Raw genomic sequence first — 12,802 nt, 5'->3', positions numbered from 1 at the left:
CCCCAAAAGAATATTTGTCACCCTCCAGATCAGATAAAACCCATTCTTCTCATACAATTCACCTCTAACCTATGGTCCAAGTAGCTGAAGCCTTCCTGTCTGCATCAGCTCTTCAACCACATAGTTATTCCCCTTGTTATCCTATTCCTACCATTACCCGTATATGACACAGGAAGTAATCCAAAGTTTAAGACCCTAGGTGTCCTGTTCTTTAACCTTCTGCCATACCCACTTTGCAGGACCTCATCTCTCATCTTGTCTCTGCCTGTGTCGATTGCACCAATATGGATCATGACCTCTGTCTTCTCGCCCTCTCCTCAGAATGTCTTGTGCCTGCTCAAAGATGTCCTTGACCCTGGCGTCAGGCAGGCAAGACAGAATTCTGCAGTCTTGCTCACAGCCATAAAAACACTAATCAGTGTCCCTGACTATGGACTCCCCTATAACTAGCCTTGGCTCTGACCTACCCTGCTGTAAACAGAACCAACTGTGTTGCGATCACACTGACAGTATCCAAAAACAGTATGCTTGCTAGGGAGGCTGTTCCAGGCTGTCCACCCATGGGGGATTCCTGCATTGCCTGTACTGTCTGGCTAGAATTGGAATGCAATCACCTCCCTGAAACTTCCTGTCTCCTGTCTCTTCCTCAGTGAGTTGAATAGCCTCTCCAACCAATCTATGCAATCTGAGAAGAGCTGCAGCTGGACGCACATCTCTGCACACGTAACCATCAAGGATATTTGACCTCGCCCTGATCTCCTACATCCCTCATGATGTCAGTATTTCCATCCTATCTCAGCAGGAAGAGCCTGAACAGTGGTCTGAAATGAACAGTTCATATTTACTAAATTTCCACAACCAAGAATACTTTACCCTGCATTGCTTGTTCGTTTTTTCTTTTGTGTGTACAAGACTCTTCTGCCTCATAGTAAGTATTCATTATAAAATAAATTCATTTCTTCAGAACAAGTGAATAAAAATGCTGTATCTAATTACAAGGAAACGTAAAATTATACCAACACGTGAAGGTTCTTCCAACAGTGAGATTTACTTTTCTTGTGATAAAGAGTAAGAGTAAAGCTTTGCCTTTAATCATTGCTGTGCATTTGTCACACTGTAGTATTCAGCGTTAGGCAGGCTTGGATTTGGGACTATTGCCATGCAATTTCACAGATTGTTTCTTGTACGGCTGTAATACTGAATACTAGATTCATGGGAAATAAACACTTACGAAAAGGCAATACAATTTTTAGCAATTATATGCTCTTCTGGATGCAGAAGGGACTGGCTCCTGTTCAGAGCTAATTTCCCATCACCAAGTTTGTAGTAAAGCATTCATTTTGAATGTACTTTTAATAAATTATATAAGGGTTGTGTACATTAGCTTTTGATCCCGTCTGCTCTAATAAAAATCATCAACAAATAAACCAAAGCATTACATCACTAACATAAATCGTTAAATTATCCATAATTGACCGGTCTGGAGGCTGAGTCACAATGGATTGCTCTCTATGTGAAGCTACATTTCCAATTAGGAATTTGTAGACCTGCAGCCAGAAGTCTTCCCACTATTAAAATGGGGACTTGTGAAAAGGCTGCATCACTCTCTGGTATGGTGGGGGGCTACTGTACAGGACCGAAAGAAGCTGCAGCAGGTTGTAAATTTCGTCAGCTCCATCTTGGGTACTAGCCTACAAAGTACCCCGGACATCTTCAAGGAGCGGTGTCTCAGAAAGGCAGTGTCCATTATTAAGTACCTCCAGCGCCCAGGGCATGCCCTTTCCTCATTGTTACCATCAGGTAGGAGGTGCAGAATCCTGAAGGCACACACTCAGCGATTCAGGAACAGCTTCTTCCCCTCTGCCATCCAATTCCTAAATGGACATTGAACCCATGAACACTACCTCACTATTTTAATATATATTATTTCTGTTTTATGCACAACTTTTAATCTATTCAATATACATATACTGTAATTTATTTACTTAATTATTATCATAATTTTTTTTATTCTTCTTCTATATTATCTAACACATTGAACTGCTGCTGCTAAGTTAACAAATTTCACGACACATGGTGGTGAGAATAAACCTGATTCTGATTCTGATTCTGAAATATGTCTTCGGGTGTATGTCGTCCTACAATGTCCAAAAAGGGAAGAGCCAATCTCATAAACAGCTTAAAACATCATTTAAATGACATACATCCTGTGGCCACATTATTAGGTGTTCCTGTATAGCTCATCGTTAATGCAGATACCCAATCAGCCAATCATGTGGCAGCAACTCAGTGCTTAAAAGCATGCAGACATGGTCAAGAGGTTCAGTTGTTGTTCAGACCATGCATCAGAACTGGGAAGAAATGTGATCTAAGTGACTTTGACCATGGAATGATTATTGATACCGGACAAGGTGGTTTGTGTATCTCAGAAATTGCTGACTTCCTTGGATTTTCATGCACAACAGTCTCTAGAGTTTGCAGAGAATGGTGCAGAAAAAACAAAACATCTAGTGAATGGCAGTTCTGTGGGCAAAAACGCCTTGTTGATGAAAGAGGTCAGAGGAGAATAGCCAGACTGGTTCAGGCTGACAGCAAGGTGACGGTAACTCAAATAGCCATGCATTACGGCAGTAGCATGCACCAGAGCGTCTCTGAGCACACAATACGTTGTACTGAAGTGGATGGGCTACAGCAGCAGAAGACCATGAACATACATTCAGTAGCCACTTTATAAGGTATAGGAAGTACGTAATAAATTGTCTCTGAGTGTATATTCACGGCTCATATATAACCAGGGCCCATTTCTTTACCATTTAAACATGATGAATAACTTAATCTCCTTGTGGATTTAAATAGTGCAGTAGGGTAGTAGGTCTAGGACAAGGGAACCTTATCCCTGTTATGGCACCGGGAAGGTGGGTGTGTGGGAAATGGAGGAGATGCAGGTGAGGGCAGCATCAAAGGTAGTGGAAAGGAAATCCTGTTTTTAAAAAGGAGGACTTCTCTATTCTGGAATGGAAAGCTTCATCCCGAGAACGGATGCAGCAGAGACAAAGGAACTGTGAAAAGGGAATAGCATTTTTTTACAAGTGACAGGGTTGGAAGAGGTATAGTCGAGATAACTGTGAAAGGCAGTAGTGGATGTCAGTGGAAAGTTTGTTTCCTGTGATGGAGGCAGAGAGATTGAGAAAGGAATGAGAAGTATCAGAAATGGACCATTATATTTCAAGATAAGGTGGAGGCAAAGTTGATGTAATCTGCAAGCTCAATATGGGTACAGAAAGCGGCACCAATGCAGCTGTCAATGTAACAGAGGAGAACTGGGGAGTGTTACTAACGTGGTTATCAGTTTGGAACATAGACTGTTCCATGTAGCTAATGAAAAGCAGGCATAACTAGGGCCCATGCAAGTGCCCATGGTGTCAACTTTAGTTTTGAGAAAATGGGAGAAGTCAAAAGAGAAATTATAGAGGGTGAGAACCAGATCTGCCAGGAGGAAGGTGGTGTTGAAGGGGAACTGGTTAGTTCTGTTGTCTAGAAAGAAGCAGAGTGCTTTAAGGTCTTACTGATGCAGGATTGAAGTGTATAGGGACAGGACGTTCATAGTGAAAATAATGTGATCCAGGCTAGGGAACTGAAAGTTATTGAAGTGATGGAGAGTATGTGAAGTGCCATGGAGGTAGATGGGAAGGGTCAGAACTGGGGGTGGGCGGGGGGATCAAAACAGAGTCAAGGTATGTAGACACATTCAGAGGAGCAGGTGCTGGCAGAAACAACAGGTCTACAGGGACAGTTGGGTTGGTGGATCTTGGCTAGGAGAAAGAAACACGCAGAAACAATGGGTTTGGTGACAGTGGATGGGAGATTACCAGAGTTGATGAGTTGATGAGGTTGGTGATAGTGTGGAAATATTTGAGCAATTCACATAAAATTAGTGGTACGTCTATCATCTAGACTAGACTTCACATAACATTTTCTCTGGAAAATAGCACTTCCACTAAACTGCAGTTTTCGCAATCATTACCCATTTAAAATAAGTGAGTTAACAAGAATGAAATCTTCAAGGATCATTGCTTTGAAGTGTCATGACTCATTATCGGCAGTACAAATATTAGTTGGCTGTGATAATAAAATGTGATGACATCTTTTATAGAAGAATGTTGGAGCACATTTAAATTCCTTGATGATGTTACTATAATGGAAGGTGTTATACATTGTAACTTCCATTACCTACCCATCTTGTTTCCAGAAACCTAATCCTGTTCAGAAGAGATTCATAATAGTATAATGAATACAATCTACTTATTCTGCATGATGTAGTCTGATAATGATTCACATCAAGCAGAATATCAGGTGGCACATACAGTACTACTGCTATGATAACCATAACATCTGTAATAGACTTTGCATAGGAGATCCTCTATTAAATAGGAACCAACCTCACAAAACTCAGGATTGCTTAATCATAACCTATTTAAAATAAATAAGTGAGCATTTGTATTAAAATAGCACTGAAAGGAGTTTTGTTTGAATGCTTAATTACTAAAGAATCAGATAAAGTCCAGGTGCAAAAGATATTCTGGAGAAAAAATAACTTGGCATGTCAGAGGTAAGAAACAGATATTGAATACTGTGAGTCATTACCTACTGAATAAGTTGTGAGAAGACACAAGGTGCTTAGATGCTAATCAAATTGCAAAATATGGCAAATGCTGGAAATACAAAATGAATACAAAAAGTGTTGAAAATACTCAGTAGCTGAGCACACTGTGGAAAGCGAAACATAGTTAACCTTGTAGGCCAAGGAAATTTTCCATTGTGTAGGATAGAAGCAAAGGAAGTAAATTAGAAGTGGTGGTCATTTCACAGAGATCAAGGATAACCAGAAGTAATGGTAGCAAAGGAAGCAACTATGGAGGAGACGTGGCTATGAAAGAGAAAAGAGGTGGCTGGTGAACAGCATTGTAAATGGTCTAGCACACATGAGTAAAAGGATTTTTCGATTTCCTGCCAATGAAAGAAGAAATTTTTGAGCACCACCAGGTTTTGTCAATGAAAAGAAAGAGGAAAAAAATAGATGAGAAAAAGAGAAGATTTTTTAGAAGCTTTGAATGGAAAGTTGATCTATTGGAGGATATGGATTTCAGATTTACGTCTGACTCATGGTTTTGTCCACGCTCCTTACATTCCATTCTTACACTCATTTCACAGCTCCTCCCTGGCTTGCTATGTGTTTCCAATGTGCTTTTATTATTTCACTATCTGCAATTTACACAACTAAAAATCCATGTGCTTGAAGTTCATTGGTATCTCCAATGTCCTTCATCTGTGTCTTCCAGGGTCTCTGATGGAGGGCACAGAGCCAGCGCACTACAGTGTAGTACTCTAGGTGTTTGCAAAAGACATTTACAGCATAATTCCAGTACCTGCCAGCCCACTGTAAATAGAACCAGAGGGGTATGGTGAAGGTGAAAGGAATTAGATTAATTTGGCACCATGTTGGGCATCATGAGCCAAAAGGTCTGTTCCTCTCTGTGTTGTTCTCCTTCCTAAGTTCTGACAACTACTTCTCCTTAAGAATGAATCACCCAGACCACTGATCACTGCCTCCTTTGTATCACCAGTGGCCTGGTGGTCATGAGTCGGGCAGAGTTGCACTCACCAGCTAACTTGGGTAACAAAATTTCCTTTGTGACACTGGAAACAAGGAGGTTTTCAGACAGAGTAATCACTCTTTACAATAGATCCAGTTCTAACATTCACTGGAAATGGAAAGGAAAATTGCGTGGCTTTAACAGCTGGTCAATCTGTCTTACATCCGAAAACATTGGTATGCTGCATCTGCAGTTTGGTCAAACGTGTACTTCAGGGTCAAAGCTGCACATTCAATTAAATGTAGCACCTCTAGTCACCAATGCACATGACTGGAGGCTTCGGTTGGAGCCATATTTCTGTGTAGCACATTTATTATGTTTATTGTGGAAACTAGTCACACGAGTGGAGGCGTGGTCAAAGCAAAGGGAATAAGCTATGTATTCTTGCTTATTTCAGGGCAGTTTGTAGCTTGGGACTGGCGGATGGCATATCTTTTGCTAACTGCTGAGATAATGCTCAATAATGCTGAATTGTAAGTTTGCTATTCACTAATAGAAGATTTGAATTTTGGAGCAATAATTGGTGCTGTGGGCCCATCATGCAAGTACTGCAATCTGCAGGCGAGCACCAATTGTTTTGTTTTGGCGTTGGTTTAGTTGTGCCACTACAGCTTCATTTACAGATACACATGGATCGGAATAGCAATTTTCTTTAACCAAAACAAGCAAACAAGCAAGACGATTCCCTGATACTTTCACTTCATTTAAAAAAGATCACTTTTGTAATTAATTTCGTTTATGTTTAGATGTTGAAGTTTCTAATTTAATAGCTTTATATGTGGAACACAATCTTCTTGGCTTAAAACCAGTTTGATGGAAAAGAATACCAAGAAGATAAGATGAATGTATCAGATTAGGATGTCAAACGGTTATTCAATCAGTAACATGTTGCTGTTTGAGTGGATGTGCAAAATTTGCCACCACATTTCTTACAACAGTCACTGCACTTCATAAGTATTCCATTAGCTGCACCACTCGTTGGTCTGACCCTGAGGCTGTGAAGTACTTTGTTTAATACAATACTGTTGATTAATGTTCATCATGTTAAAAATATCTAAACTTGAAGTGAATAAAATCTAGTTGTCATTCAGTTCCATAGAAATTAAATTAAAATGAGCTCATGCTCCTGCATTGTCTTTGTTTTAAAGCCGTCACAATGATGATGCACTAAACTGTCATTAAGTGTTTCTATCAGCTGCGCTCAAGGACTCAAATCAACTTGTCAAGTTGTTTCCTATTTTATTTATTAGACAAATGAACTCAACCGTTCACTGTGATTAATCTGCAACTGCAATTTTCAGCTCAGGGATTTTTGCTCTCTGGAGAGTTCACAAAGCAGCAGGAATAATCAGGCATTTTAAAAATACTGGCCTGAACTTCTGGCAATGCATTACTTTCCTCAGTCTTTGTAGGCTTCCTGAATCAGAATCTGTTCCCAATCCCTGTCACAGATGCCTGCATAAAAAATGCAGTTTAACATCAGTGTCAAGAATTCTCAGACAGACTCTTCCATCTATGACCATTTCACCACTGATTCCTATTGACACCTCTCCCACATTCAGTTCATGGTGCCCCTGGTTTACTCATTTCTACCCAATTCAATGAAGCACCTCACTTCTCCCTGCCACATGAATGGTTTATTATTAGTTCCTTTTCTTTTCAGAAACAAATTTTATTTTATCTGGCTCAAACTTTGTGCAACACCTTGATATTCTTTACCGCATTAATTATGATACCAATGGACATAGGATCAAGAGGAGACATTCCTCTCTCAAACCTGTGTTCTTGTTCAACAAGGTAAGGGATGTAGCCCCCAGTAAGCCGCAGGCTCGCTCAGCTCGCTTTCGTCTAGGGAGAGCAGCCTTCAGCCCCGCCAAACTGGGTAATCAAGTTTGTGTGGATACTGTGTGATGTACCCCACCTCGCCAAATAACAGACAATACACCGTATGCGATAAAATGATTACACTTTATAACACTTACTTTGACTATGCGGATAGTAAAGGAACAAAATAAGAACTGTTGAACTGTTTTTAAAAAAAGAAAAAGGCGCCATTATTATTAACCAGTTTGTGCACACATCATTGGAGCTCTTACAGAACCGGGTCCCCCTTCCTCCAGTCGATGCCCTCCAAAATCCACCGACCCACGAATGGGACCACCCTCGGTGATCAACCAAACGCTCTACTCGAGTCTGTCCGTGTCTCCTCTCCTCACCGAAGACCCTGGGCCTCGGACTCCCGCTCGGGGTCCATTCCGTCGCCCAGCTTACAGCATCGTGTCTCCTCTCTCTGTCCCCAACCACCTTCTGCCCAAACCCGGTGAAAACAATAACTCACAGACACACAAGAAAGAATAACATCTATCCCAATTGGTTAGCAAATGAGTACAATTCTCGTTATCAGTAACTATAACCCAAACAAGCTGCTAAAGCGAGAACCGCTGTCTCAGCAGTTAACATCACAGAGAAGTCATTTTATTTTTAACATAACAAAGAAGCCATTTTATTATCCTGAGCAATAACATAAAAGAAGAAACCCCTTATAGGGAGAGCACTGAATGTACTTTATAGTAGTTTTTTTTCAATTGACTCCAATGGCTAACTGTGGTTCCAGGCTCATTAACCTTGTGAAGCAACCAGTCTAGTTGGGGAGAGGCCAAGGTAACTCATCTTCCTTTCTGTGGTTCCCTTCTGTGTATCTGCTTTTGGTCTTTGCTCAGCATCCCCCAGCATCACAGCTGCTGAAAAGCATTAAATCTCAGCATTTAGAATCTATTCCAATCTAACTGATCTGAAATAATATTCAACATTGTGCTGATTTTTAACTAATCCCTCACCTGCTGTCTGTACACTGCGATCATACTTTTTATGACCTTTATCAGACTTATACCACAGAAGGTGCAAGTTTTCTTTCTGAAGAAAGGAAGAATTTGTATTGTTGGAGATAAGAAGAACGAATGTGGATATAAATGAAACATATGTGCTCCTCACAGGATGACTGTGGAGAGGATGTTTCCTCCTGTGGGAGAATATAGAGCTGGGGGACACTGTTTAAAAGTAAAAACTGCCTCTTTATGGCACAAATGAGAAGATTTTCTTTTCCTGAGAGAAGATCATAAGTCCTTGAAACTCTTATTCTCAATGAACAGTAGGAAGCAGAGTCTTTAAAAAAAAATTATGGCAGTGGTAGATTATTTGTTGATAAACAAAGAGGTGAAAGGTTACCAGTGGTAGACTGGGGTACGGAGATGAGATTGCATTAAGATTAGCCATAACGGAGTCAGAGCGGAAACACTGACACAGAGAAATGCATATATCATACATCATGAACACTGTTGGTACAAGTATAAAAATTCTCTTCTTTTGGAAGTGGGGATTTGGTTTGGTGCATGTGGAGATAGTATATACACACACACATTGGCTTTCTGTATTTTTTTGAATTGATTTTAAAGTTCGCTTACTTGTTTTTAAAGCTCTCAATGATCTGGGGCAGGAGTACATGGCAGAATCACTTTCATTTTATAATCCTGCTCAAGCTCTCCGATCTAATTTTGATGGTCTGTTAAATTTAAACAATCTCCCTCAAAAGAACTGCACTCCTAAACTGTGGAATTCAATACCTAAAAGTATAAGGAATGAAAACTCAATCTGCACTTTTAAATACCAGCTCAAAATCTATTTATTTAACCTTGATTTTAATGAACAACTTTTTGCCTTTTATTTTCATATTTGCACTTTATCCCATTGTAAAGTATTATGAACTGCCTCGTTTAAATGAAACAATTTATTTTATAAATAATAACACAAGTATATATAAATGCACTTGTGAAGTAAATAGGGTAAGACAGAACAAAGACTTCATGCCATTTGCTCCTGTCTATTTTCCACACTATTTCCGGAACTTAGTGTGGTCCTGTCAACAGCACAGGCGAATCTGAGAATAAGTTCTCAGTGTCACTGAAAGACAGTCAACTGCCTTTCTGCACCAGCATGGAAACTTGGAGGAAAAACAAACTCTGCAGTAAGTGATTACTGAAGTTGGATTATTTTTTGGTTAAGTCTGATATTTTCACAGTAACATGGATCTCAGACAAAAGCTCTGTGTTGGTTTATTACTGTTTAAATTGACACAGCTTACTGAAATGTTAATCAGTGCCAGTCACTGGGAAAGAATTTTTTTGTGCCTTATCTTTTCCAAGCAGCAAGTATTATACAGGTCAATTTATGCATTGTGTAACAACGGTGCCAGCAAAACTAATTGCCATACTTTGTGTTTACTTGGCGATTGAAAGTGAGGCAGATTCTACAGTTCAAATGCTGACAAGCTGAGTTAACATGTATTTGCAAATCTCACTGAGACTAGGTGTATCTGTCCACCTTGAAGGAGCTGGTATTATTGATAGAAATATGGTCCTTATCAATGAACAAAATCTTGCAAATCAATCAAAACTTTCTATTTCAGATGCAAATTTCTTGTGTTGTGCTGTTTTTAAATTTTACTGTCGTTTAAGGCATTTTTATAAAACAGAGAATGAAGCATTTTCATTGTCAAACTGGTCTAATTGGATTAGCTACTTGTTTTCTTTAAGGAGACTTATTCAAATGTCTCTGAATCATTAATAACATTTAAAGGAACAATTGCCATTATATAAACCATATTTTGTAAAATTGCAGAGTGATTTGCATTAAGTATAACAGTACCTCGGCTCCAGTGGCTTGGTAATATGCTCTTGAGGATCTGGACATTTTTTCAGATCTTAACACCTAGGATCCACGTAAATGACTTCCTAATAGGTTGGTAGTCAGGCTAGATTGAATAATTTTTCTTCCATGGTAGCGTAGTAGTTAGCACAACACTTACAACTCAGGGCATCGGAGTTCAGAGTTCAACTCCAGTGTCCATTGTAAGAAAGTTTGTATGTTCTTCCTGTGTGCACGTGGGTTTCCTCCAGGTGCTCTAGTTTCCTCCCACAGTCCAAAGACGTACTGGTTAGTAGGTTAATTGGTGTTTGTAAATTATCCTGTCAGTAGGCTAGGGTTAAATAGATGGGTTTCTGGGCAGCGCGGTCCTTGGGGCCAGAAGTGTCGGTTCCCCACTGTATCTCTAAATGAGTAAATAGCTTTCGTTCAATTCATGTCATTCCCCTAACTCTGCCTTTGTCCTTCCTGGAAAAAGTGGTCTGAGTATTAGAAGACAATACTCCGATTCCCAAACGGACATTGAACCCTTGGATATTACCTCACTTTTTTAATATATAGTTTTTCTGTTTTTTGCACCATTTTTAAACTATTCAATATACGTCTACTGTAATTGATTTACTTATTTATTATTACTATTATTTTATCTTGTTGGGTTTTTTTCTTTGTTTTCTTCTTCTGCATTATGTATTGCATTGAACTGCTGCTGCTAAGTTAACAAATTTCATGTCACATGCCAGTGACAATAAACCTGTTTCTGATTCTGAACTCTGTTCAGTGAGGCCTCCAGAAATGGCCTATCTCATATCACGGCATATCATGTGTGTGTGTGTGTGTGTGCGTGTGTGTGTGTGTGTGTTTGTGTGTGCGCGCGAGCAGATTGATAGTCTGACTGACAAAGTGCTTCTCTGAAGGACTGTCAATTTTTTCAGACCGCAAGCATTTGAAGTATAAATGAAGCGTTGTGATATCTATAGAAATACATTTACAACTTTAAAAAGACTGCTACAACTTGTCCCCTAAAAGGCAAGCTTCAGATTACCTTAAGGTCTCTGAGAGCTGTACCATAATTAAGTGGGTTGCTGCCTATCTTGCACCATCCATGTTAGAACCTGAGGGTACTCTTTCCGGCAGCCTGATGGTATACCAGTCTGGAAACGGGATCAGCTCAGTGGTGTCTACAATGCATCTGCTGTGGTGTGAAAACTATTGCTGCAAGTCCAACTTTCATAACAGAGTGAGCAGGTGAATATTATAGGAGTTTAAGAGTTAATGAATTTCAGGATTGTCATTATGTATTAATGTTTTTCAATGTCAGTAAATGCATTTATTTGTCACTTCAATTTACAAATAGGGTGAATTGTGTTCTTATATATTGGGATAAGATGTGGCGCGTGGCCAAGTAGTTAGGGCATTGGACTAGCAATCTGAATGTCGTGGGTTCGAGCCTCGGTCGAGGCAGAGTGTGTGTCCTTGAGCAAGGCACTTAACCACACATTGCTCCAGTCTACCCAGCTGAGAATGCGTACCAACAAAATGCTGGGGGTTAATCTCATGATAGACTGGTGTCCTGTGCAGGGGGGAGTCTCGTACTCTCAGTTGCTTCACGCCACAGAAACCGGCATAAGCACCGGCCTGATGGGCCACAAGGCTTGTGACAGACTTTAATCTTTAACTATGGGATAAGAGTGCACCATGATGCTGATATTCATCACTCCTGGAATCTAGCATGGGTATTCTTATTACTTCTTTCTGTTAAAGAGGCACTGAATTTGATGTTGCCATTTAGAAAAGGACTTGAACAGTGGTGAGAATAGATAAGGCTTGAATTGCTTCTGTACCTGAAATTCAGCTTGTAATACATTGAATTGTTCTGACAGTAAAAAGGTGGTGACCTTGAATTTACTAATTGATTAACCCAAAAGCAAATTGATGAAGGTAGAACAGTGCAGCACACACAAAATGATGGAGGAACTCGGCAGGCCAGGGACCATCTTTGGAAAAGAGTCCTGCTGAAGGGTCTCAGACCAAAACATCCACTGCACTTTTTGCCATAGATGCTGCCTGGCCTGCTGAGTTCCTCCAGCATTTTGTGTGTGTTGCTTGGATTTCCAGCATCTGCAGATTTTCTCTTGTTTGTGGATGGTAGAACAGTGGATGTGGTGTATATGGTTTTAGTAAGGCATTCAGCAAAGTTCCATATGGTAAGCTCAAGCAGAAAGTCAAGAGGCATGGGATCCAGGGAAACTGAGCTGTGTGAATTCAGAAACACAAACACGAGGAAATCTGCAGATGCTGGAATTTCAAGCAACACACTTAAGTGTTGCTGGTGAACGCAGCAGGCCAGGCAGCATCTCTAGGAAGAGGTACAGTTGATGTTTCGGGCTGAGACCCTCCGTCAGGACTAACTGAAAGAAGAGCTAGTAAGAGATGTGAAAGTGGGAGGGGGA

The 12,802-nt window shown here is 40.2% G+C and overlaps 1 protein-coding gene across 2 annotated transcripts in view; it reads left to right on the top strand.

Moving 5' to 3' along the window:
• ppp2r3a (protein phosphatase 2, regulatory subunit B'', alpha) overlaps nt 1-12,802 on the top strand; it is a 356,154-nt gene that overhangs the window by 34,713 nt on the left and 308,639 nt on the right. The window lies entirely within an intron of this gene.

This window comes from Mobula hypostoma, chromosome 4 (assembly GCF_963921235.1).
Source record: "Mobula hypostoma chromosome 4, sMobHyp1.1, whole genome shotgun sequence".
In the NCBI taxonomy this organism is placed as follows: domain Eukaryota; kingdom Metazoa; phylum Chordata; class Chondrichthyes; order Myliobatiformes; family Myliobatidae; genus Mobula; species Mobula hypostoma.
This window is presented reverse-complemented; position numbering and strand designations above follow the sequence as displayed.